Source organism: Scyliorhinus canicula, chromosome 2 (assembly GCF_902713615.1).
Source record: "Scyliorhinus canicula chromosome 2, sScyCan1.1, whole genome shotgun sequence".
Taxonomy (NCBI): domain Eukaryota; kingdom Metazoa; phylum Chordata; class Chondrichthyes; order Carcharhiniformes; family Scyliorhinidae; genus Scyliorhinus; species Scyliorhinus canicula.
Genome location: NC_052147.1, coordinates 218438640 through 218462120, shown reverse-complemented (window position 1 = coordinate 218462120; position 23481 = coordinate 218438640). Strand labels below are relative to the sequence as shown.

The 23481-nt window shown below is 44.6% G+C and overlaps 1 long non-coding RNA gene across 1 annotated transcript in view; it reads right to left on the bottom strand.

Annotated features, from left to right (window-relative positions):
* Positions 1-23481, bottom strand: part of LOC119962446 — a 96843-nt gene that overhangs the window by 62095 nt on the left and 11267 nt on the right. The window lies entirely within an intron of this gene.

Here is a 23481-nt window from a genome sequence, read left to right as displayed (position 1 = left end):
CATTTCCTTAACGGGTGATATGAATAATCTATGCTCCAGTCACTCTTGAAGAAAGATAAACCAATGTTTACATTTGGCGCTGTGCTCTTGTTGCAGAATATCTTTATTTGTTCTCACAAAGTTGTCGATATTGGATTTATTGTCTATCTTTAGTTACCCTGAGAAAGTGGGGTGAGCTTTTCAATGCAATTGGTTCCGTAACTAGATGGCTTGCTCAGCCACTTTGAGGATTATTAAAGAATGGATTCTCTGTTATTCTGCCCAGAAATTGCTGCTCTTCACCCACCTTCTGGCCCAGGTTTCCAGCTCATTTTCTCCCATTCTTCCATGTTCCTATTTTCCTTCAAGACCACCAAGTGAACCAGGACAGTGGACTTGGGATATTGATGGGTACAGTCTCATTTGTGAGATGTAGAAGGAGACAGTTTAGTAGAGATCTCCTTTCATTCCCCTCTGTCTGATGCCTCACCTGCTGAAGGTCACAGTCTCAGATGGGCTGATCTAGACGACTGGCGGTCAGATACTTTTAATGTTGACTTCCATCTCTTAGAGAGCCAGTGGTCCCACTGTGGCACTACATTTATTTTCCTGAGGGCCATTGGCAGACCACCCTGAAAAGAGTTCACAACCTACTGACCCCTAATCCAGAAAACCCAGCTGGTGTCATGTCAGAACCAAGTTAGCAGATGGAAGCTCCAACTCTGTAGGGGCAGAAACAAGTAATCCAAGCATCAACCACATACTGCGGGACTAGAATTTTGTTTTCTGATAGCAGTTCACATGACTAGATTAATTGAATTTTATTTCACAATTTCATGGGGATTAAAAACAGGTTGCGCAATCTAGTGCTGTGAACAATAACCACTGTATGCTGTTAATTCTTCTTTACCTCCAAAATGCTTCTACGAACTCTTGGCTCAATTCCAAACTCGCTTGCCTTTGAATCAAGAAGCAATGCTTCAAATCTCACTTGAGACTTGAACACAAATTCTGGGCTGACACATTTCAATATCATGCCGATGGTGCTGCATTGCTAGTGTTCCTGCCTTTAAAATTAGCAATTGGAGTGGTATTAAAGGTCCCTTTGGACTATTTGAAAATGAAGTACAAGTTTGCCCAGTGCCTTGGTCAGCATTCCTCTCTTAATCAACAACATGGCCAAAATGCAGATTAACGGTGTCATAACCCACATGGGACTCATCCAGCTGGGGATGATTGTTCCCTTGTGCTGATTGGACTGTGAGTTAACCAGCACTAGTATAACAGGTCAGCTGCTGTAGCAGTTGACAGAAAGGTGTGAGGACCCTGAGATGTGTAACTGGCTCCTGTGTAAATACTGCTGTTACACTGAATAAACGTCTTTCTTATGAACTCTTCGGACTCCATCTTTGCTGTTTACTTCAAACGGGCCATCCATTTAATTTACAATTTGAACTTTGGCTGTGTGTAGTTAGCTGTTTTGCTGCTGTGTTTTCCTAAATAACAACAGTGACTTAACTTCAAAGGTAATTAATAAATTGCAAAGCATTTTGGGACAACATGATAAGGTAGTTTCTTCCTGACTATTTGCAGGAACTTCAGCTGCAAATTTAAGAACAAGTTAAGTATTGGATGGGGCACAATGGGGGCCCTAGGTGTTCCTTGCCATTACGAGATGGATAATTTTGACTCAGCTATGAGCTACTATTTGTGTCACAACAAGTGCAGTCACGAACTGTGTTTCTCCAGCTATTAATAATTACCTTTGCAGTGAGTGTGTGAACCTGTCACAATATATGCCTGCTGCAGTTTAGTCAATAATTAATTCTGTAGACCAGAAATACTTTTTGTTTTGGGTGGAAGATGAACAATTCATTACCTGTAAACTGTAAAATAAAATAAAATAAATTTTTATTATTGTCACAAATAGGCTTACATTAACACTGCAATGAAGTTACTGTGAAAACCGCCTTGTCGCCAGACTCCGCCACCTGTTTGGGTACAATGAGGGAGAATTCAGAATATCCGATTCACCTAACAAGAACGTCTTTCAGGACTTGTGGGAGGAAACCTGAGCACCTGGAGGAAATCCACACAGACACAGGGAGAATGTGCAGACTCTGCACAGACAGTGACCCAAGCCAGGAATCGAACCAGGGTCCCTGGCGCTGTGAAGCAACAGTGCTCCACCTGCAACACTCCAGCTTTGTGGAAACAGTGCAAACCCACAAGAACTTGCTTGGTACAGGAAAGTCCTCACTCTGATATGCTATAAAGCTGCCAATTTCAGCTCCACTGAACTCAGTATGAAAAGTCCACAGGAAACTGTCTGTATCCAGAACTAGATTCCTGCTGGCAAACAATTTATATCAATACACAATATGTTTGTGTAAATCAATTGGATTAGACCAGCGGGACACAGGCAGTAAGAAGAACTAATTGAATAATTTGGAAATGAATCACAGATTTTGGAGGTACACATTATGTTGTTGCCCACAATCAGGTATGAAGATGCAGCACTGCCTGCCCTGACTAATATTGCATCGATTTCCAACCTTAAATCCGTAGCAGTGTTATGTCATGCTGTGTAGTAAAGTCTACTGGGGATTGAGCTGAGGCTGAAAACACATTTCAGCGCTGACCTGTAGAGGTAATCACTAAATTTCTATTCTAAACAATTATTTGAGTTCAAACTCGGGTACCAAAACAGACAATGAGTGATTTCAGTCACAGAGTTCTAAAGTATAATCAGAAAATAGAAACAAACTGATAAATCTATGGCCCTGCAATGTTCATAAATAAATTACAAATGTGAATTTTAATCACATGGTGTCAAGTAATCATAGAAACCAAAATAGTTTGAGTTTTACTCCCAGCAAGCAACTCCCTATCATTTTTTTTATTTATGAAAATTGATTCGATCTGAGGAAAAACTGAAATGAACAAGCAACCATAGGTAAATCTATAATAAATAAGGCACTTCACATTTCAACTATGAACAGGATAAATTCATTTAATTCACTGCTGTTTTGAAAGACCCTTATGAAGAAGAGCACTTTAAACAGAATGGCTGTAAACTGATTTCTGCATTTAAAAATCAAATTGTGATATAATCAATCATATTGAGCACTGTTAAGAGATTAGCGTAAAACAAAATATATAGAAAGCCCATGGGACTGTGTTCTCATGAGTTAAATCCCAAATGAGCCAGCGTTTTCATTGTTTTGACAGTTTCTTAATGAAAATAAAGCATTAAAATGGGTAAATCCCATTACCGTACAAGGTTCTACAACAAAATCATAAGAACCATATAGATTATTATTATTAGAAGCTCAGCAGAGTCTGACAATAAAGGTCTACACGTGTTGTTCACATGATGTGATGTAGAACAACTATACTGGGCATGTTTTTGATTGAGTTATTGGGTAAATAGGAGAGATGGAATATTGTTCTGAACAGTGAGTTAATCAAATTGCTCAGATTTTATTGTATGCTGGTCTATTGGGTTGCTGGCCAACTCATCCAAGCATGGTTAAAAAGATACGCACTCCAGATGGTTCCAAATCAACTATTATACCTGAGCTTTGACCTCATATTATATATCATTTTAACTCAAAGTCATATATATAAATAATGCCAATGATAATTTCATGCATTTTGATCAGGGAACATGCAAAAAATACAGCATTTTGTGATAATATACCTTCCACTGAAGGTTAACGATTTGTGCAAATACATCGGCAATGATTTTCTCTTTAACCAAAAGTAAACCCATAATGGGTGCACCGTGCAACACAATCTACTCAAATAACACTCAGTAAGCACCAGGCCCCTCTTTCAATTGATTTCACAACAGTTCACAATATATTAACAGAAATTGAAGAAGGTGCTCTCTGCAGACTAAAGTACCTGAGGTGAGCAATGATGAATGAGATAATATGGCTTGTTATTGAATAACCCATCCTCTGTCTGAGTATGAAGTCTGATCCTAAATTGTGGTAAATTATTAATCTATGACAATTCGCACTTTCTTGTAAATCTATTGTAAGCAGTTTAATTTTCAAGAATATTAAAGATCTATTATTCATAACAGCTTGTACCTTTAATTCTTCAGTATTCAATTGTTCTAATAGAAACAATCAACATATGCAGACTTCTACTTCCTAGCCTGTTTAGGTCACAATCGACAATAACAAGTTAAATCTTCACAGCATCCATTTTCAAGTTAAAAGCTAGATTTTTCCCAAATAAGTGTCAGGTTCTGACTGAGAACCGGTGTGTGCTGGGTTCTCTCTCCAGATCTTCAGACACTTTGCGGTAGTACAGTGGCTAGCACTGTTGCTTCACAGCACCAGGATCCCAGGTTCGATTCCCGCTTGGGTCACTGTCTGTGCGGAGTCTGCACGTTCTCCCTGTGTATGCGTGGGTTTCCTCCGGGTGCTCCGGTTTCCTCCCACAAGTCCTGAAAGACGTGCTTGTCAGGTGAATTGGACATTCTGAATTCTCCTTCAGTGTACCCTAGCAGGCGCCAGACTGTGGCGACTAGGGGATTTTCACAGTAACTTCATTGCAGTGTTAATGTAAGCCTACTTGTGACACTAATAAAGATTATTATTAGATGCGATTCAACAGATTGTTGCCTGGGATGGAACATTTTAGTTATGAAGAGAGGGAGTAGGGAAGATGTCATTCTGAGATCTTCCCAGCAGAAGTCCCATTATGGCCCTCTCACAAAAGTTCAAGTGATATATTTCTAATCTAGTAAAATCTCACTAAACCTATATAGGCCTGGAAAATAATTCAGTGACTCATGTTTCTGTCAGTATGTTAATGGTATTTACGATAAGAATTCATGATAAATGAGGTAAACAAGATGGTGAGATGCACTTGATGGTGAGATCAACAAATGCGTTTTAAAGGGATATCAAAATCATTATGATTAAAATACAGGATTTTCTTTCTCGAAAAATGAAGTCCAATGTATGTAGCAGCTACCTCACACTGTGAGCTTAGGAACCCTCTATTATCAGAGATTCCCCCATCTTCCTATTCAGCATGCATATGGACTAGATGGAGCTAACCTTGTCCTAGACACTCTGAACTGACGTTTTAAGATGCATGAATGGCAGGTTATCTCTCTTACTGCAGAGGGTGGTGAATTTGTGGAACTCGCTGCCCCATAGTGCGGTGGAATCTGAGTCGTTAAACTGTATAAGAAAGAGATAGAAATATTTCTGATAAGAAAAGGGTTAAAGGGATATGGGAAACATGTGGGGAGGTGATTTGAGACCAGGAGGAGATCCGCCATGACCTGATTGAGCAGGCTCAAAGGACTGAATTGCCTACTTCTGCTCCTAATTCCTATGTTCCTATGTAACAATGACCATTATGCACTGTTGCAAAATGGTCTCAGCATTTTATGAGTGTGAAACCATTTAATGTTGGTGGCCTCAATCTGTTCTGTCATGGCACCACTAACGAATAGTTGCAGAGCCAAATTTTAAATATTAGTTATTGCACAGCTCCTGGCACCGGGTCATTGTCCATGTGGAGTTTGCACATTCCCTCTATGTCTCTGTGGGTCGCACCCCCACAACCCTAAAAATGTGCAGGATAGGTGGATTGGCCACACTAAATTGTCCCTTAATTGTAGAAAAAAATTAAAAGGAAAGGGGCCACAAGAAAGGTTGGTTCTTCCATAATGTTCAAAATGTCACCTGTTAGGAAGAACCTTGGTCACACATCTATATCAAAGCTTTATATTTCCACAATTCAAGAGTGGTACAAATGGTCAGTAACATGTGGATATGCCATCAGCTGGCACAATGTACCTGGACTGCCTGATTTTATTTTATCCTCGGGGCTGTATGTAACACCTACCTGCACTAGCAAAGTTAAGATTGGGAACTAAGTGATATTTCTAGAATCTTAGGTGTGGGAATTAACAGTCAGGAACATGTGATCAACCTCTTAGTGCCATGGTGTGCCTATGCAAATCATTTTCAATTTATTTTATTCGCTCTCTTCAAGGTGCCTTCAGATTTCCTGATTCCTTAGCCAAGATTATAGAAGATCTGCTTTAAAACTTTAGTTGCCACTAGTCTTGAGTCAGCTATGTGCTGAGCAACAATCACAAAATCATAGAATTTACAGTACAGAGGGAGGCCATTCAACCTATCTGGTCTGCACCAGCCCTTGGAAAGAGCACCCTACTTATGCCCATGCCTCCACCCTATCCCGATAACCCAGTACCCCCACCTAACCTTTTGGACACCAGGGTGCAATTTATCAAGCCAATCCACCGAACCGGCACATCTTTGGACTGTGGGAGGAAACCGGAGCACCTGGGGGAAACTCACGCAAACACAGGGAGGAAAGCGCAAACTCCACTCAGACAGTCACCTAAGTCTAGAATTGAACCTGGGACCTTGGGGCCACCGTGCCGCCCCTAAAAATGTCCTGCTCTTCTTGCCCCTGTCCAATGCCTTCTTCTGTTGATGTAGCTGAGATTGTGAATCTGACAAGAGAGAATCACACTTTATCATTTTATTTCATGCTAAAACAAGCTTTCAATCAATCAAGATGATCTAGTGGCCCAATGGTAATGACTCCTTATGAGGCAAAATACTTCTCAAAACTGTGTCAGACCAGATATAAAGAAGCAATCTGTTAATATTCCACAAATATAGAAAATCTGTTGCACAGCCACTAATTTGAATAAGTGTTACGCGCATCTTTCATCTGTTTTGCTAACAATGCCAATCCAGATCACTTATCAAATCAGCATGGAAAAATGATAATAAAAATGGTGAAATATTGATATCTTACAGGAACAGTATAGTCAGTAGATTACATTCATTTAGTAAAGCAGAGCTAACTTCAGATTTATGACAAAGAGTTGGGCTAGGGCAGCATTAAACTCTCCTGTAACTGGTTCTTAATGTAGTCTTGGAGCAGATGATAACATTTTTAAAACGTATCAATTACTTTTAATAAAAGTAAATAAATATTTCAAAATGGGTAGAGGATTCCCTCCAATTTGAAAAACAGAAAGGTAATGACTTAAAGGCTAATATTTACTTCATGTTATTTATTTAATATTCATAAACGATTTAATTCACAATTCTAGATAGAGGTGCTATCAGCCAATGGCACCTTTGACTTGAGTCTTAACACGGTGTTTTTTGGACACTGCAGGGTCTGTTAGTGTTCTCCAGTACTTCTACCACATCTGGTCACAGAAGAGTCGCTCCGTCGCCCTGCAGCTTGCTAATGAGATACCCCATTTAATTAATACCATAAGAATTTTAATTCTGACTGAATCAATTTAATGTGATGTGATTTTGTCAGCTCTATTCCCCAAGTAAAAAAGTGAGCCTGATGCTTATTACATACATCATTTCACGGGCTCTGCATTCCCTGCTGACTTAAACAAATTCTAATTAAGACTAATTAAAGCATCATTTATAAAAGCGCTTGTGATAGTTATGCAAACATTCTGGGTGGGTATGCTTTGCATAATAATTATCCTAGTTAAAATTACCAACAGAACCTTGGTAATTAGTTCTGAATTTAGCCACTTTCAGTACTTGTAAGTTGAAAATAAGTTAATGCATAAACCATCTCTATTAACCAAAGACTTTTTATTGAAAAGAAAAAATGTTTTAGAATATCTGGCCAATTTCAAATTCAGAAATAGATGATTTAATTTGCTAACTAAAAGTAACAGAGAGCAACAAAAAAAGACAGGGATAGAATCCTACATATTCTCCAGACCGTATATTGTATTCTGAACATGCAGCAATTTATAAGAAAATGTCATTAATAATCCGTTCACCTAAATAATTATTTCATTTATCCATTTAGTAATTCACCTGATGCTAATGTTTGTTTAAAGATCTGTTAGATGCCTACTGCGAGCGACCAGCGAAGATATTCTCATTGCAAATATTGTAGACCTGTGTACAGTCAGAGGGCAGTCAAACCTATCACTCAATTCTAAATCTCCATGAATATATCGATGTCTCCTGCTCCCATAATTATTCCTTGAGTGATTATAAGCCATTCTACAGTATATCATTTGCTTTGTGAAATATTCAATGTACACATTTAAAACGGATATAAATCCATTTATTTAAGTATTAATCCTTTCCAGATTTGGGAACTTGTCGTTCCAGTAAGTTAAGACAGAGCCAACAGTTAAATATATTTCTGGGTTTCTTTTAATGTTATGATATATAAACATAGACAGTACCGATCTTATTGATGTTATGAAACACTGTGAGATATATTTTCTGGTCATTATCTGGAGGTGCATGAATAGAATGGGTTCTGGAGGACTGGAAAATCTGACTGAGAACTATTTTGCACCATTTTATCACCAGCAGGTTTTTAGATTAGTCTAAATGTGGTCCAATTGAAAATGACCAGCTTTATTTAAATATTAGAACGTAGTTTAATGAAACACCAGCAGTAAGAAAAATCTAAAATATTTTACGAGTGCAGTAAAGCTTGCATTACAACTAAGAATAAAGTGAGAGTGTCAAAGCTGTGGATTTCATGGGTAAATAGATTAGAGGGAAAAATTAGGCTCAAATTGGAAGGTCATGCAGAAGAAAATCATGAGGTAATTTCAAATAGTATGAAATGGAAGCAGAGAATGACGAAGAGAAAAATGACATAAACTTAGTGCTCAACTGAAACACAAAGAGCAAGAACTATAGCTCACAGTAACCAGAGTAGAGTCATGAAACGTTCTGATTGTCAAGGTAACATAGCCAAGTCTCATTTTGAATGTATTTTAGACCTATGGGCTGAATGCACCTGTATCTTTTCAGAGAGGGCTATTTTCAGTCTGCGCTATCCATCAACGAGAACGGCAACATGGAGGAACATGTAACGAGAATCGAAAATCGAGATGTTGGTGGTGGTGGTGTGTGCGGATTGGGGGAGTCGCCTGAGTCTGTGGCAGGACGGCTAGAGGGGTTTTTTTGTGCTGATTTTAAACGGCGCCCCAATCTCTGTGAAGCCGGCAAGGCCGTCTCTCTTGGGACCTACCCCTGCACACTGACAGTGTAACCCACACCCAATTAATCCCTTTTTCAGAGAGGCTCAAAATCTGAACAAAAAGCATGGCTTTGTTTCTACTTTGGTGGGGAGAGTGAAAGCTGATCTGGCAAGGTGGGATGGTCTCCCTCTGTCACTGGCGGGTCGGGTACAGGCGGTTAAAATGAGCGTGTTGCCATGATTTCTGTTTATTTTCCAATGCCTGCCAATTTTCCTGCCAAAGGCATTTTTCAGAGGGCCTGAAGGAATGATTACCTCATTCATATGGGGAGGGAAGGTGGCCAGAGTTAGAAAGGTGTGCTCCAGAGAGGAAGGCGGGCAGGGGGTTTGGGTCTTCCGAACCTGATGTATTATTACTGGGCAGCGAACATGGAGAAGGTGTGGCGCTAGATCTGTGAGGCTCATTCCCAGTGAGTCAGAATGGAGGAGAGTTTGTGTAGGGTGTCGGGATTGAAGGCGCTAGCAACAGCGCTGCTCCCGATGGCCCCGGGGAAATACTCAGGGAGTCCAGTAATAATAGCTTCATTGAGAATTTGGAGGCAGTTTCGCCAACACTTTGGGTTGGAGGCAGGTCAAGGGAAATGCCGATTCGGGGGAACCACAGATTTGAGCCAGGTGAAGCGGGACGGAAATTGTCAGAAATGGGAGGAGAAGGGGATTAAGACACTAACAGATTTGTTTCTTGGAGATCAGTTTGCAGGATTGAAGTAGCTGGACGCGAAGTATGGGCTGGAGCAGGGGCAAATGTTTAGATACATGCAGGTTCGAGATTTGCCAGGAAGGAGATGCAGAGCTTCCCGGTTGTGCCGGCCTCCACGTTGCTGGAGGAGGTTCTGACGACAGGGGTACTGGAGAAGGGGGGTAGTGTCGGCAGTTTATGGGGCTATATTGGAAGAGGAGAAGAGATTGGAAGTGATCAAAGCAAAGTGTGAGGAAGAGTTGGGAGAGGGTATGGAGGAGGGGTTGTGGTGTGAGGTGTTCCGGAGAGTGAACGCCTCCACCTCATGCACGAGTTTGGGGCTGATGCAGCAGTAGGTGGTATACAGAGCACTCGTCACAAGGGCGAGGATGTTTGAGGGGTTAGAAGATGTGTGTGAACGTTGCGGGGGGTGGGGGGGGGGGGGTCGCAAATCACGTTAATATATTTTGGTCCTGTGCAAAGCTGGAGGATTACTGGAAAGAGGTTTTCAGGGTAATCTCTAAAGTGGTGCACATGAAACTGGACCTGGGTCCTCGGGAGGCCATATTCGGGTGTCGGACCAACTGGGGTTGGAAACGGGTGCGGAGGCAAATGTTGTAGCCTTCACCTCGTTGATCGCCCGAAGGTGGATCCTGTTGGGATGGAGAGCAATCTCTCCACCCTGTGCCCTGGTGTGGCGGGGGCACCTGTTGGAATTCTTGACTCTTGAGAATGTTAAGTTTGAACTGAGGGGAAGGATGGAGGGGTTCTACAGTTTGCAGCTATCTAAGATGGCCACCTGCAAAGGACCATGGGAATTATGGCCAACCCAGGACTCAGACAGGTAGATACACAGCCTGTGTGTATCTAAAACACAGGTAACCAGACCGGACCAAAACCCCCCACTCATTTACATTTCAATGGCCCATTTTCCCAGGACAATAGAACTCCAATCAAGCAACCGGTACAGCCACAGACTGATCGGCACCACTCCCTTGCTCAGAAAGCACAACTCCTAAGGTCAATGATCCCTAAGGACCCGCTCAGCTACCAAGGCACCTGCCCCTTGATTGGCCGAAATCGAAGACTGTGATCAGAGCCCTGTCGAACTATTGGGCCCAAAGTTAAGGACCACCCCAAAGAGCGGGGGATAAAAGAGAGCACAGCCATGTGTTCTGTCTATCTTGGATCTGGCCTGTGCCTAGCCAATTGCAGCAGGAACAGCCAGCTAAGTTCAAGACCAATGATTGCTAGCCGATGGATGAATCCAGCAGAGACAGAGCCACTTTCTTCGAACCAGCTAAGTGAAATCCATATAAATGCCTTTATCCATTTGCACAGTGCCGGTTGCCCTGAAGTTAAGTATCGGTTATTGTAGCTGATAGGTGTAGTTTAACTCATGGTAGATTGTGTTTGTATGTTGAGATAACTCTTGTGTATGTAAATAAACCATCTTTTGAACTAACTAATTGGTTGTGTGGTCATTTGATCGATTTAAGGCAAAGACTTGTGGTTCACCAAGATAAATAAATAGAGCAACAAATTTATGGGCATTATTCATTATGCGCTTTCAAGAATTGGATAACATCGAACATTAGTGGGGGGGGTTGGGAAGGTTGGGGGGAGGGGGACTGTATGTGTTCATGGTGACTATGGGTGATTCCTGATTCCATTGTGTTATTTGTTTATGTATATGTCAACAGGTTTGGAAAAATTAGGCAAGAGTCATATCTGGGGGAAAGGCAATTATGATGTGATGAGGCAAGACTTAGGATGCATCGGCTGGAGAGGAAAACTGCAGGGGATGGGCACAATGGAAATGTGGAGCATGTTTAAGTACAGCTACTGCGTGTCATTGATAAGTATGTACCTGTTAGGCAGGGAGGAAGTGGTCGAGCGAGGGAACCATGGTTTACTAAAGCAGTTGAAACACTTGTCAAGAGGAAGAAGGAGGCTTATGTAAAGATGAGACGTGATGGTTCAGTTAGGGCGCTTGAGAGTTACAAGTTAGCTAGGAAGGCTCTAAAGAGAGAGCTAAGAAGAGCCAGGCGAGGACATGAGAAGTCTTTAGCAGGTAGGATCAAGGATAACTCTAAAGCTGTCTATAGATATGTCAGGAATAAAAGAATGACTAAGGTAAGAGTAGGGCCAGTCAAGGACAGTAGTGGGAACTTGTGCGCGGAGTCCGAGGAGATAGGAGAGGTGCTAAGTGAGTATTTTTTGTCTGCATTCACACAGGAAAAAGACAAAGTTGTCAAGGAGAATACTGAGATACAGGCTACTAGACTAGAAGGGCTTGAGGTTCATACGGAGGAGGTGTTAGCGATTCTGGAAAGTGTGAAAATAGATAAATCCCCTGGGCCGGATGGGATTTATCCTAGGATTCTCTGGGAAGCTAGGGAGGAGATTGCTGAGCCTTTGGCTTTGATCTTTAAGTCATCTTTGTCTACAGGAATAGTGCCAGAAGACTGGAGGATAGCAAATGTTTTCCCCTTGTTCAAGAAGGGGAGTAGAGATAACCCCAGTAACTATAGACCAGTGAGACATACTTCTGTTGTGGGAAAAGTCTTGGAAAGGTTTATAAGAGATAGGATGTATAATCATCTGGAAAGGAATAATTTGATTAGAGATAGTCAACATGGTTTTGTGAAGGGTAGGTCGTGCCTCACAAACCTCATTGAGTTCTTCGAGAAGGTGACCAAACAGGTGGATGAGGGTAAAGCAGTTGATGTGGTGTATATGGATTTCAGTAAAGCATTTGATAAGGTTCCCCACGGTAGGCTATTGCAGAAAATACAGAGGCATGGGATTCAGGGTGATTTAGCAGTTTGGATCAGAAATTGGCTAGCTGATAGAAGACAAAGAGTGGTGGTTGATGGGAAATGTTCTGACTGGTGTCCAGTTACTAGTGGTGTACCACAAGGATCTGTTTTGGGGCCGCTGTTGTTCGTCATTTTTATAAATGACTTGGAGGAGGGCGTAGAAGGATGGGTGAGTAAATTTGCAGATGACACTAAAGTCGGTGGAGTTGTGGACAGTGCAGAAGGATGTTACAAGTTACAGAGGGACATAGATAAGAGCTGGGCTGACAGGTGGCAAATGGAGTTTAATGCAGAAAAGTGTGAGGTGGAAGGAATAACAGGAAGACAGAGTACTGGGCTAATGGTAAGATTTTTGGTAGTGTGGACGAGCAGAGAGATCTCGGTGTCCATGTCCATAGATCCCTGAAAGTTGCCACCCAGGTTGAGAGGGTTGTTAAGAAGGCGTACGGTGTGTTAGCTTTTATTGGTAGAGGAATTGAGTTTCGGAGCCATGAGGTCATGTTGCAGTTGTACAAAACTCTGGTGCAGCCGCATTTGGAGTATTGCGTGCAGTTCTGTCGCCACATTATAGGAAGGATGTGGAAGCATTGGAAAGGGTACAGAGGAGATTTACAAGGATGTTGCCTGGTATGGAGGGAAGATCTTATGAGGAAAGGCTGAAGGACTTGAGGCTGTTTTCGTTAGAGAGAAGAAGGTTAAGAGGTGATTTCATTGAGGCATACAAGATGATCGGGGGATTAGATAGGGTGGACATTGAGAGCCTTTTTCCTCGGATGGTGATGTCTAGCATGAGAGGATATAGCTTTAAATTGAGGGGAGATAGATATAGGACAGATGTCAGAGGTAGGTTCTTTACTCAGAGAGTAGTAAGGGCGTGGAAAGCCCTGCCTGCAACAGTAGTGGACTCGCCAACACTAAACGCATTCAAATGGTCATTGGATAGGCATATGGACGATAAGGGAATAGTGTAGATGGGCTTTAGAGGGGTTTCACAGGATGGCGCAACATCGAGGGCCGAAGGGCCTGTACTGCGCTGTAATGTTCTATGTTCTAAATGTGAATCATTTTATGTTAACATGCGGGCAGTTGTTTGGGGTTTGGCGGGAGGATGGGATTGTTGTTGTTGATATGGGGATGGACATTATATTCCCGTACCAGCCTCCCCGGACAGGCGCCGGAATGTGGCGACTAGGGGCTTTTCACAGTAACTTCATTGAAGCCTACTCATGACAATAAAGCAATTTTCTTTCTTTTTCTATATTCATTACTGTTTATTGTTGGTGTGTGCAAATTTGGAAGAAAATGTGAAAAAGGAGGAGAATAAAAATATTTTAAGAGAAAGAAAGCATGGCTGTGCAACCTTCTGTGATTGGCGAATTGATTCAGAGAATCATAGAATTTACAGTGCAGAAGGAGGCCATTTTCCCATCGGGTCTGCACCGGCTCCCAGAAAGAGCACCTCACCCAACCTCACGCCTCCACCCTATCCCCGTAACCCAGTAACCCCACCTAATTGTTTGGACTCTAAGGGGCAATTCAGCATGGCCAATCCACCTAACTTGCACAACTTTGGACTGCGGGAGGAAATCGGAGCACCTGGAGGAAACCCACACAGTCCCAGAGAGAAAGTGCAAAGTCCACACAGACAGTCACCCGAGGCCGGAATTGAACCTGGGTCCCTGGAGCTGTGAAGCAGCAGTGCTAACCACTGTGCCACCGTGCCGTTCCAGCTGGTGAGCTACACACTGGGTTTCCTTCAGAGATTGACACCCCACCACAAGCATCAGCATTGGAGGCTCCTCACCCCCAACAAATAGAACATGATCCCGCCCCCAATGGGACTCCCCAGAGGGCCCGCACAGTATTGCTCGCTGGCACAGGTTGGCATTGCCAATGTCAACCTGGCACTGCCAATCTGTTCCAGGGGCCAATGTCAGGGGGAGGTACGAGGGCATGACCCGGACATGTCCCTCTCCCCCAGGCTGATTCACATTTTTCCAAACCTGTTGTACACAGGTATGAATGTTCAGTAAGGATGGGACCTTGCAGTAGGGAGTGAGGTGGGGTGGGGGGGGGGGGGGGGGGGGGGTGTCGGTGGACATATACAAATGCATTTAATTGAGTTTCTCACCCTTTCTGGGTGTGAACCTAATTATGTCACCAGCGAGGGACATGTAAAATCAGACATGCCATTTTCACTGATGTACAGCTGAATTACGCACAGTTGTAATGGAAGGCGCTATGGAGTTGAACTATAATTCAAAATACAAAAGGGACAATGCTGGAAAATCTCAGCAAGTCTGGCAGCATCTCCAGGGAGAGAAAAGAGCTAACGTTTCGAGTCCGATGACTCTTTGTCAAAGCTGATAGTTCAAAATAAATGAACATACGTTAATATATATTTATAGCAATGGCATTGCACATTTTTGTTACTACCAGAGTCAATACACAGCTCAAAATAGCCAATCGACAGATCCATGGCTTTCACATTCAATTTAATATATAGAATATTCTTCCCATGCAAATACATGGGGACAGAAGGTCATCTCTAGTGATGGTGTAAAACGAGCAGTGTATAAATGAGCCTCCTGTTATATGCAGAGCCTGTTACACAGTTGCCTTGGCATTAACAAAACGGTGAATCAGACACTACAATGGATAGCCAGACCAATACTGCCCATATTGAAGCACTCTGAGATTAGCTTTCACCATGGCCAGCCTTTTATGGCCCCACCGCAACATGCCTCCCACTTGCCGATGCACCGGGGCATTTCAATTGACATTTACTTCATAAATATCCCACAGGGATAAAATCCTCGCCCACATTTTTTTACACAATTTATTAAGTGTTGATAGTCTTCAATAGAGAAATATTTGGCATGGCAACATGCTCTGTCCCATGTGAGTACAGGTGGACAAAAGGCACTTTGAAGCATTTAGTGCTCGTACCACAGAAAATACCTCAAAAAACCTCATGGAGAAAAGAAATAAGAAGCTACGGTTGAGTCAGGACACATGACTGAAAATTGTTCAAAAGGAAAAGAACATAAGAACTGGGAGCAAGAGTAGGCCACCTGACCCCTTGAGCCTGCTCCTCCATTCAATAAGCTAATGACTGATCTTTTTGTGGACTCAGCTCTAGTTACCCACCCGCCCCTAATGACTCTTAATTTATTGTTAAAAAATATATCTATCTTTCCCTTAAAAACATTCAATGAGGTAGCCTCAACTGCTTCACTGGGCAGAGAATTCCATAGATTTACAACCCTTTGGGTGAAGAAGTTCCTCTTCAACTCAGTCCTAAATCTGCTCCCTCCTTAGTTTGAGGCTATGTCCCCAAGTCTTGGTTTCACCGCCAGTGGAAAAAACATCCCTGCTTCTTTCTTAACTATTCCCTTCATAATTTTATATGTTTCTATCAGATACCCCTCATTCTTCTAAATTCCAATGCGTATAGTCCCAGTCTACTCAGTCTCTCCTCATAAGTCAATCCTCTCAACTCCAGAATCAACCTAGTGAATCTCCTGTACACAGCCTCCAGTGTCAGTGCATCTTTTTTCAAGTAAGGAGACCAGAACTGTACACAATACTCCAGGTATGGCCTCACCAGCCCCCTATACAGCTGAAACATAACCTCCCTGTTCTTAAATTCCATCCCTCCAGCAATGAAGGACAACATTCCATGTGCCTTCTTAAATACCTGCTGCACCTGCAAACCAAATTTCTGCGATTCATAGCGATATTCAATGGGCGAGATTCTCCATTCTAGAGACTAAGTGCGGCCGCCTGTGGAGAATCACAGGAACTGCTTCTAGGAGCACCAGTGAGGAGTGATTTATGTTATGCAAATTATCCAGCACGCAGCCCACGTGCAGCATACCCGAGACTCGGCTCCACAGGCATCTCATTCGCTGGGATCGGGAATCATGTTGTTACGCCACCCTGGGTAAGTGTGTGATCAATTTCAGCCCCACATGCCCCGGAGTCACAACACAAGTGAATTCCCCAATAATTCTTAGCTGCTCAATAACTACAGTCACCAGGTTTGTAAGTTGAAACCCAATTACTGTTTATTTATTAGAAGAATAATGATGCAAAATGCAGTAAATACAACTGGATAACCACAAGCTAACCTACCACCCCCTTTAACTGTCACACCCTCTATCCACACACACAAGACAGACAAACACAGAGGGGGAAGGGGTAAAAATAATAAGGATGAAGGTCAAAAGATAAGAGTCTTTGCTTCCAATGGTGGTTCTTCAGCACGCTTTCCTCACAGCATGCTGGTCGATTAAAGTCTCTGGTTCACAGCTGATAACAGTCGGCCTTGCTGAGTTATTCATGCAATACAGCACTTACAGGCAGCCGGCCATTGCCTGAGGCCTGCCCCACAATGCTCCGTCACCGACCTGCCGAGTTCCCGAGGTCGTGGGACACGTGTGGTCTCACTCGTCGGGAACTTAGCGTGGCAGCTGCGTACTCGGTCCAGCACCGCCACAGGAGGAGGAGGGCCGATCCATGGGCAGGAGGCCTTCAATCGGTGCTGGCGGCACTGGGGCGGGCTATCTGGGCCGCGAGAGCGGTCGAACGGGTGTACTATTTTTGTGGTCCGTGTCCGTGGGCTGAGTCCGCCATGAAGCACGGTGTAGCCGCTGCAGGCTGCTGCTGTGCGCATGCTCAGGGCCATAATGCTCAGGGCCATATCGGCAACTAGAGCCGGGAGCTCTATAATGCCTCCCTGATAGCCCCCAGCAAAACGACGAATCATTGGCTGTTTTGCGCCTGTTTTTCTGATGTAAAACACCGTTTTAATGCTGGCGTGGGGACTTAGTCTCCCAAACGGCCTGGGCAGCACGGTGGTGCTGTGGCTAGCACTGCTGCCTCATGTCCCAGGTTCGATCTCGGCTCTGGGTCACTGTCCATGTAGAGTTTGCCCATTCTCCCCGTCTTTGCATGGGTTTCGCCCCCACAATCCAAAGATGTGCAGGGTAGGTGGATTGGCCACGCTGAAATTGCCCCTTAATTAGAAACAAATGGATTGGGTACTCCAAATTTCTAAAAGAAAATCAAACTGGGCCTTCAGCTCGAGGTTCACATCTGGCCCTTATCTTTCTGGAGAGACACTTTAATTCACCTCTGACCTTGCATTCAGCTTGTGGTTTGACGTCAAGCCTTTGCAGTCTTGAGACACCCAGTTTTGCTGGATAGAGCGTCAGCCCTCACAGTGGCCTTATGGAGAAGATTAGTTAGATATTTTTGGAGAGGATTAGTTAGATTCCTCCATCCAGGCTGCAGAATCAAAAGTGAAACTAAACTGGAACTTTGTGACTCTAAAAACATTCCGCTGGGATCAGATCCAATCGCCACCTGTTACCAGGCAGACCACAGCCCTTTGGGCCAATTCATTAGCTACCAGCCAAATCAATCAAACTGAGTCACCACTGACGTCAGCCAGCCTGAAATCACCAGTCCAAAACAGCACAGCCTTTTTGATCCTACTGTTTAAATTAAAGGTTCCGGCTGCTTCAGGCTGCTTTGCTTTAAAGCCACTGGTCCATAAACATCCATGGATCAAAAATGTAACAACAAAAGTAAAAGAGAGGGGAAATAAGGGAATAAACAGAGGCTAAAGAAGAACAAATAGGTAGCACTCTTACAATGTTCAGAGCCTGACAAGCTGCAGCAGCTTTTAAGAGCTCCACTCAGCAGACTATCATTCTGGCCACGAAGATGGTTTCTAAAAGAGCGGCACGGTAGCACAAGTGGATTTCCAGCACCAGGGTCCCATGTTCGCTTCCCCGCTGGATCACTATCTTTGCGGAGTCTGCATGTTCTCCCAGTGTCTGCATGGGTTTTCTCCAGGTGCTCCGGTTTCCTCACACAGTCCAAAGACGTGTAGGTTAGGTGAATTGGCCATGCTAAATTGCCCTTAGTGTTCAAAAAGGTTAGGAGGGGTTATTGGGATACGGGGATAGGCAGGAAGTGAGGGCTTAAGTGGGTTGGTGCAGACTCGATGGGCCGAATGGCCTCCTTCTGCACTGTATGTTCTATGTTCCTGGATGCTAATATTGAACACATACTGGACACCATTGAGGAGAGGAGGGACACCCTCTTCCTCAGGATGGGGCGGAGACTGAAGCCCGCTATACTGAATGAGACCTGGGATGAGGTAGCAGAGGTTGTGAGTGCTGCCACCATCACCAAGATGACTGGTATGCAATGCTGTAAGGTCGTAAACAATCTCCTTTCAGTAGCTTGAATGAGTAACTACCTCTGTGCCCATCCCTCACTCCTCACATATGCCCCCAAATTCCCTCGAGGCCAACAACACCCCACAGACCAGATCTTCCAAAGGTCTCACCCATGTCTTTGTCTTGCAGATTCCCCATCAGATGAGGCCGTCTGGGGGTCGTTGGCCCCCATCCAGACCTTCAGAACACCCCGGAGCACCACTCTGGGGGAGACATCGACGTTTCGACACTGCTTTCACCTGCACCATCCAACATCGCAGATACTGTCACCTCGGTGGATAATGTCAGTCACCCTCTGGTGAGCACCACACACATGCTGCAGCACATCATGTGGAGGCAGGGACTCCCGAGGGAGCGAATGGCCCGAGGGCTGCCGATCCCAGGGAAAGGCTGTCATCCAGACAGATGTTGTGTTTCTGGAAAAGATGATCCCATCACTGATGCAGATATAGAAGCAGAGCCAGAATATAGAGGAGGGGGTGTCAGCAACATTCCGGCGCCTGCAAGTCCAGCTGGAAGCGTCCACTCGCCTTCAGGTGCAGGAGATAGTGCCGACAATGCATGGCACCCGAGCCAACACTGAAAGGGCGGCACTTCGGTGGAAGGCCTGGGGCAAGGCGTCAAGGCCATGTGTGAGGACGTTCAAGGCTTGGGGCACACTGCGCTGTCCATGGTCAAGGAGTAGAACAGGAGGCCCAGTCACAGGCGAACATGTCTCAGGCTCATATGGACATTGCTGTGGCGCTCCAGAGCTTCGCCCATTCACAAAGGGTCATGATTGAGGGCATCAAGAGCATTGGTCAGGCGCTGACTCACTTTAGCCAGTCAGAGAGGTACAGGTCACAGGCACAAAGGGACATGACCGAGGCTATGAGCGATATGACTCACTTGCTGAGGGACATGACCCAGTCTCATGCACCATGGCTGAGGGCATTGACACCATGGTTCAGACGCGGGCAGGCCTCCAGAACTCGCTCCATTCTCCCCTCCATCCTGGGGTTGTAGCTCGAAGGCCAGCTAGCATACCGAGGAAGAAGGAAATGAAGCTATCCCAGCGCCTCCTACAGGGGAGCCGCATCTGCTGGGCAGTGGGTGGAAAAGGGTGACATGTCATCACCAGTGACACCTGAAAGTCAACTAGGCCCATCCAGGCCCAGGCCCTCCAGAGAACAAACATCAAGGCCATCACAGGGCAGAGGGCAAGACAAACAGCAGGCCACCTCCACTCCTGATGTGCTATCACGGGAAACACTTGGATGACCACTAAAGATAAGAAAGATAGATTATACTTAAGCTGGTGGATGGCCAGTACGTGAGCCTTACTGGCTGGCCCCTGTGATTCTGGGACAGGCTCCTCTCTTGCAGGGTCTTCTCTGGACTTGCTTTGGCACTGTCAGCAGCCAGGAACCTATACGTTGCAGCTTGGGGGTGGGTTTAAATGAATTTATGCGGTAATGGGGTCACAACCAGAGCACCCCAAACCTGAGGGGACACCCGGTTTCCTGCAAAAAATAAAGAGCTATTCACTTACCTGCAGGGGGCTAGCGAATACAGGCCCCCGCACTTTGGGTTCCAAGTCTGCGCATGCGCACGGCGGCAGCCTCCAGCGGCCGCGCCGAGCCCCATGGCAGACTCGGACCGCGGATCATCAAGAAACAAGGTACCCCCGATCGTCCCCGCGCCCCTGCATTGGACCGGCCCAATCGCTGCCCCGGCCTCCTATAGGGGGCTGATTTAGCACAGTGGGCTAAATACCTGGCTTGCCATGTGGAACAATGCCAGCAGCGCGTGTTCAATTCCCGTACCAGCCTCCACGAACAGGCGGCGGAAATGTGGTGACTAGTGGCCTTCCCAGTAACTTCTTTGAAGCCTACTTGTGAAAATAAGTGATTATTATTATTATAAGCCCCCCCCCCCCCGGTGCTGGATATCCCTGCCCCCCACCAGGGCGGCCACTGACTGAGTCCGCAGCTGCCGTGCGTGAGTCCTGACCGGCCACACGTGGTTAGAACCACGCCATCGGGAAATCGGCCGGTCGGGATCGGAGTATCGCTGGGAGGACCTCTGCCAATGGCTCTCCAGCCGCGCTGCGTGATTGACGGACGAGCGGCGGAGCGGTGCCGATCGCGATCCGGTCGGGAACGTCGATTCTCCGCCCCCGCGCCAAACGTTATTCCGGCGCAGAGCTGCGGAGAATCCAGCCCCAAGAGCCCACGCACTGCCACCAAGTTGTTCCTGCTATTCCCTGAGGTCCAGGCATACACCCCCGAGCAAATCCGAAATGCTTCAATGGTTTGCTTTCTTCCTTGCTTCCCTTTAATGACCATGGCGCCTGGGCCCTGCTTGTAAATACTTGCACCAAATCATGCTTGCCTTATTCCCGACGGCGTGGGGGTGGCCACAATGAGGGGTGGGGATAGTGGAAAACTGGGCTTCCAGCCTGTTAATCAGGTTTAAATACATGCACGTTGTGGTTTTGCATAGTGCCGTCAGCGCGGGGCAGGTGGCCCGCTGCTGCTGCCAGCAAGGAATCGGAGCATCACAGTGGGTTTGGCACCTGGCACTGATCCCGTTTTTCGTGCGAAGCTCTATTTTCCACCCAATCAGGAATCCAAGACCGGTGCTGGGCAACGGAGAAACCATTCTAATATTTAAGAAAGTTCCTAAATTGTAGAGCAAAGATAGAGGGATAGACAGGGGACTGCAGAGAATGAGATTATAGTAAGTTTAGGCTCTGCCACCATTGGTACAGCAAAAAAATGGGGATGCACAGAAGACTAGAATCAGGGAACAAAGAACATGGGAGTAAATATAGGTCTGCAGTTTTCACCCATTGGGCGTGCTTGCCCAGGCAATGTAAAGTTCTGGCCATACACCTGAGGAGATTAAAGAGTAAATGAAACCGTGATTGAAAATAGATGAAATTGAGGTTTCAAGTTCAATGGGCAGGATTCTCGGCAGGCGGGATCCTCCGCTTCGCCGGCAGTGCACTCAAGCTGATTTCCCGACTGCGTGGGGGTGGCCACAATGAGAAAGCCGATTGGCCGGCTGCCGGGATGAAGGATCCACTGCTGGCAGGGGCACGTCACACCAGAAAACGGGTCTGGCGGGACGGAGAATCCTGCCCAATATGTTTGGAGATGGGGAACTATAAAAGCTCAGGGGATCGAAGGAGGTGAATCAAAACAGCAATTTATTTTCAGCCAACAGAAAAAGCCGCAACGTACAGCACATAGGTCCCAACCAGAACTACCAATCATGCCAGTCACAATCTAGGCCGGCTTTTAAGGGTTGATTCTTTGAGCCCCAGCTGATAGGCCTCCACCCATCAGCGGGAAAGCTCTTTTTCCACAAGCCCCACGGGGAAATCAATGGGATCTTCCCAGTGTGTCTCGTGAGTGTTATTACAGGAACCAGAGTTAATCAGTAAGGACAGAGGTGATGAGTGAATTAAACCTTGTCGGGACAACTTCAAAACAGTAAAGATTTGAATGAATTAGGAATTTTTCAAGCAAGTTAAAAAGGAGACGCACGAAGAGGAGACTGGAAAAATCTAGCCTGGATGTGACAGTCAATGGAGAGAAAAGTGGGGAGGTAGCTTGATGAGAATACTGTGCAGTAAGTACCATTGTCACGGCCTACAGCAGGAGAGGTTTATATAGGATTGTATCAGGATATATAATCCTGAATACTGCATCTATCAGCTTTTCAGATTTCATTGTAGTCTGTGTCTGCTACAATCAGATCTTTATATATTCAGCACATATAAAGCTGAAACACACGCAAATTAAATATGTAAAGTAAAATTTCCAAAGCTGCATTACTTTAGATACATTAAGGGCACAGCATTGTGATGCATTGTGTGATTGTATTCAACTACAATGTACAACTTCTCATTTACTTTGCTTACTATTATTTAAGTACTGCAATCTAAATTACTATGTGGTGACCTTAGGCAACCGTCTTTCAAATAGGATACTTGATTACATGGAGATGAAACCATTACACATCATTTCATGCACAGCACCAGACTCAACCTATTTGAGAATTACATCAAATTAAATTCTATGAATTATAAGATACTACTGATACTTTATGCTGCACCAACTCCTGTCAACAAGCTGCTATCTGTAACACATTATGTATTGCAAAAGTAGAAATGTAGTCACGGTTGAATAACCCATTTTCTTAAATTAACATCCTTGATAAATTGTCATATTAATCATAAAATCAAATTTATTCAACTTACATCGTGTTTTTGTTACACTGTAACGTATTAATGTTAAACAACAATACTGACAAAATTAAGTTCTCAAAGCAATTTTTTTCAAACGTAATTTGATTACTGTGGTGGTGTAATTGCTTTTTGGTGGTAGTCTAAATCAGCTCCATGATTCCATTGACTTCAAAACTGGACATGGTGTCAAACAAACTTTCCATTCACTATGGCCTGTTTTATGTTAGTGCCCAAGACCAATTTCACCCTTAATGTCTCTAAAGTAATACGTCCTCATTACAATCTTGATCCAAACATGGACAAAAAAGCTGGACTCAAGAGGTAAGGTGAGACAAACTCCTATGACATCAAGACAGTATTTAATCGAGTGTGGCATTAAGGAGCAACATTGGTGTCAAAGGGAATCAGGGAAGCACTCCACTCATTGGACTTATACATAGCACA